This window comes from Triticum urartu, chromosome 2A (genome assembly GCF_056163025.1).
Source record: "Triticum urartu cultivar PI428250 chromosome 2A, HENAU_Tu73, whole genome shotgun sequence".
NCBI lineage: Eukaryota > Viridiplantae > Streptophyta > Magnoliopsida > Poales > Poaceae > Triticum > Triticum urartu.
In genome coordinates, this window is record NC_141874.1 from 704,588,798 (window position 1) to 704,593,858 (window position 5,061).

Sequence of the window (5,061 nt, forward strand, 5' to 3'; positions counted from 1 at the left end):
ACGATATATGATGGACTGACTGAGATGAGAAAAGCTGGTACGAACTCGAATTCTCTCGTTTTTGTAAATATGATTAGTTCATCGTTCTTGATTCAGCCTATTATGAATAAACATGTTTGCAATGACAATTAGAGATTATAGTTGCTTATGCCATGCTTAATTAGCTAGGATCTTATAATGGTTTACCTTACGTGCCAACCTGCTATTAAAATGGTTGTGATGTGGTATGATATGGTGGTATCCTCTTTTGAACGATTCGAGTGGCTTGACTTGGCACATGTTCACGCATGTAGTTGAAACAAAATCAACATAGCTGATACGTCTCCAACGTATCTACTTTTCCAAACACTTTTGCCCTTGTTTTGGACTCTAACTTGTATGATTTGAATGGAACTAACCCGGACTGACGCTGTTTTCAGCAGAATTGCCATGATGTTGTTTTATGTGCAGAAAACAAAAGTTCTCGAAATGACCTAAAACTCCACGGAATATCTTACAATAAATAATAAAGAATCCTCGCCAAAGATGAAGACCAGGGGGCCCACACCCTTGCCACGAGGGTGGGGGCGCGCCCCCCCTAGGGCGCGCCCCTACCTCGTGGGCCCCCTGGAGACCTCCCGACTCCAACTCCAACTCTATATAACTACTTTCAGGGAGAAAAAAATAGGAGAGAAGAAATCATCGCGTTTTACGATACGGAGCCGCCGCCAAGCCCTAAAACCTCTCGGGAGGGCTGATCTGGAGTCCGTTCGGGGCTCCGGAGAGGGGGATTCGTCGCCGTCGTCATCATCAACCATCCTCCATCACCAATTTCATGATGCTCACTGCCGTGTGTGAGTAATTCCATTGTAGGCTTGCTGGACGGTGATGGGTTGGATGAGATTTACCATGTAATCGAGTTAGTTTTGTTAGGGTTTGATCCCTAGTATCCACTATGTTCTGAGATTGATGTTGCTATGACTTTGCTATGCTTAATGCTTGTCACTAGGGCCCGAGTGCCATGATTTCAGATCTGAACCTATTATGTTTTCATCAATATATGAGAGTTCTTGATCCTATCTTGCAAGTCTATAGTCACCTATTATGTGTTATGATCCGTTAACCCCGAAGTGACAATAATCGGGATACTTACCGGTGATGACCGTAGTTTGAGGAGTTCATGTATTCACTATGTGCTAATGCTTTGTTCCGGTTCTCTATTGAAAGGAGGCCTTAATATCCCTTAGTTTCCATTAGGACCCCGCTGCCACGGGAGGGTAGGACAAAAGATGTCATGGAAGTTCTTTTCCATAAGCACGTATGACTATATTCGGAATACATGCCTACATTACATTGACGAATTGGAGCTAGTTCCGTGTCACCCTAGGTTATGACTGTTACATGATGAACCACATCCGGCGTAATTATCCATCATTGATCCGATGCCTACGAGCTTTCCATATACTGGTTTACGCTTATTTACTTTCCTGTTGCTATTATTACAATCACTACAAAAAAACCAAAAACATTACTTTGTTTTCGTTACTCTTTTGTTACCGTTACCATCACTATCATATTACTTTGCTACTAAACACTTTGCTGCAGATACTAAGTTTCCAGGTGTGGTTGAATTGACAACTCAGCTGCTAATACTTGAGAATATTCTTTGGCTCCCCTTGTGTCGAATCAATAAATTTGGGTTGAATACTCTACCCTCGAAAACTGTTGCGATCCCCTATTGAGGGAGTCCTGGATTAGGGGGTCTCCAGACAGCCGGACTATCTCCATTGGCCGGACTGTTAGACTATGAAGATACAAGATTGAAGACTTCGTCTCGTGTCCGGATGGGACTCTACTTGGTGTGGAAGGCAAGCTCGGCAATACAGATATGGATATCTCCTCCTTTGTAACCGACCTTGTGTAACCCTAACCCTCTCCGGTGTCTATATAAACCGAAGGGTTTTAGTCCGTAGGACAACAACCATAACATACAATCATACCATAGGCTAGCTTCTAGGGTTTAGCCTCTCTGATCTCGTGGTAGATCTACTCTTGTACTACCCATATCATCAATATTAATCAAGCAGGACGTAGGGTTTTACCTCCATCAAGAGGGCCCGAACCTGGGTAAAACATCGTGTCCCCTGCCTCCTGTTACCATCCGGCCTAGACGCACAGTTCGGGACCCCCTACCCGAGATCCGCCGATTTTGACACCGACATTGGTGCTTTCATTGAGAGTTCCTCTGTGTCATCGCTGTTAGGCTTGATGGCTCCTACTATCATCGATAGCGATGCGGTCCAGGGTGAGACTTTTCTCCCCGGACAGATCTTCGTATTCGGCGGCTTCGCACTATGGGCTAATTCGCTTGGCCATCTGGAGCAGATTGAAAGCTACGCCCCTGGCCATCAGGTCAGACTTGGAAGTTTGAACTACACGGCTGACATCCGCGGAGACTTGATCTTCGATGGATTTGAGCCACAGCCAGGCGCGCCGCACTGTCGCAATGGGTATGACCTACCTCTGCCGCCGAACAGTACCCCAGAGGCCGCACCCGCATCAGCTCCGACCCTTAGCTCAGAGCCAACTGCGCCAATCAAGGATGGGTGGTTAGACACCGCCTCAGGGGCTGCAGTCTCAACGGCGATCGAGCCAAACACCAGCATAATCCTCTGCGCAGCCCGTGACTCCAAGGTGCCGGACTCTTTTTCTGACTCCAAACCATCCGCGCCCCTGCCAATCGAATCCGATTGGGTGCCGGTCATGGAATTCACCGCCGCGGATATCTTTCAGCACTCACCCTTCGGCGACATTCTGAATTCACTAAGGTCTCTCTCTTTGTCAGGAGAGCCCTGACCGGATTATGGCCAACAGGATTGGGATGCGGACGATGAAGAAATTCGACGCCCACCCACCACCCACTTCGTAGCCACTGTCGATGATTTAACTGACATGCTCGACTTTGACTCCGAAGACATCGACAGTATGGACGACGATGTAGGAGACGAACATGAACCAGCACCTATAGGGCACTGGAAAGCCACCTCGTCATATGACATATACATGGTGGACACACCCAAAGAAGGCAATGGTGACGGGATAGCGGAGGATGACCCCTCCAAGAAGCAACCCAAACGCCGACGTCAGCGGCGCCGCTCTAAGTCCTGCCAAAGCAAAAGTGGTGATACCGGCACAGGAGATAATAACACTCCGGATAGTGCCGAAGAAAACAACAAACCCCTCCAGCAAGATTTAGAGCAGGAGGATGGAGGAGCCAGCTCTCCTGAGAGAGCGGCAGACGGAGATGAGGAGGATGACAATCACATGCCCCCCTCCGAAGACGAGGCAAGCCTCGGCGGCAATGAATTTGCCGTACCAGAGGATCCCGTCGAACAAGAGCGCTTCAAGCACCGGCTTATGGCCACGCCAAATAGCCTGAAGAAAAAGCAGCATCAGCTTCAAGCTGATCAAGATCTGCTAACTGACAAATGGACTGAAGTCCTCGCGGCCGAGGAATATAAACTCGAGCGCCCCTCCAAGAGTTACCCAAGGCGCAGGTTACTACCCCGACTGGAGGAAGAAGCGTATGATATGGCTGATCGGCCACCTCGTGGCCGCAATAGAGAGGCATTCCTGCCAAAAGCTCCGCCTCCACCCCAACGCCATTCAAATAAAAAGGCATGGGGAGATATGCCAGACCTGCGAGACATATTGGAGGACAAGGCAAAGCATTCAAGATCGATCTACGGATCACGAGGGTGCACCACTCTGCAAGACGACAAACGTCACGCTGGATACAGTAAAAGCAAGTCTGGCCGGGCCGAACACAGTAGACAAGACCCATTCGAGCTGCGTCGCGATATAGCCCAATACAGAGGCGCCGCACACCCCTTATACTTCACAGATGAAGTAATGGAACATCAATTCCCAGAAGGTTTCAAACCTGTAAACATTGAATCATACGATGGCACAACAGATCCCGCAGTATGGATCGAGGACTTCCTCCTCCACATCCACATGGCCCGCGGCGATGACTTACACGCCATCAAATACCTCCCACTAAAGCTCAAAGGACCAGCGCGGCATTGCCTTAATAGCTTTCCAGCGGACTCCATTAGCTGTTGGGAAGATCTGGAAGCCGCATTCCTCGACAACTTTCAGGGCACTTATGTGCGACCACCAGACGCCGATGATTTTAGCCACATAATTCAACAGCCAGAAGAGTCGGCCAGGCAATTCTGGACTCGGTTCCTTACAAAGAAAAATCAAATCGTCGACTGTCCGGATGCGGAGGCCTTAGTGGCTTTCAAGCACAACATCCAAGACGAGTGGCTAGCCCAGCACCTTGGTCAGGAAAAGCCGAAATCTATGGCAGCTCTCACGATGCTCATGACCTGCTTTTGTGCGGGAGAAGACAGCTGACTGGCTCGCAGTAATAACATATCAAAGAACCATGGTACCTCAGATACCAAGGGCGGCAATAGCAGGTCACGTCGCAACAAGCATAAGTGCCGCATTAACAACGAAAATGCTGAGGATACGATAGTCAATGCCGGATTCAAAGGCTCTAAACCCGGTCAGCGGAAAAGGCATTCAAAAAAAGTACGCCGGGTCCGTCCAGCTTGGACCGTATACTCGATCGCTCGTGTCAAATACATGGCACCCCAGACAAGCCAGCCAATCACACCAACAGGGATTGTTGGGTGTTCAAGCAGGCCGGCAAGTTAATTGCCGAAAACAAGGACAAGGGGCCGCATAGCGATGACGAGGAGGAGCCCCGGCAGCCGCACATTGGAGGACAGAAGAGGTTTCCCCCACAAGTGCGGACGGTGAACATGATATACGCAACCCACATCCCCAAGAGGGAGCGGAAGCGTGCGCTCAGGGACGTATATGCGTTGAAGCCAGTTGCCCCAAAGTTAAACCCTTGGTCCTCCTGTCCGATCACCTTCGATTGTAGGGACCACCCCACTAGTATCCGTCATGGCGGATTCGCCGCACTGGTCCTAGACCCAATCATCGACGGATTTCACCTCACTCGAGTCCTTATGGACGGCGGCAGCAGCCTGAACCTGCTTTATC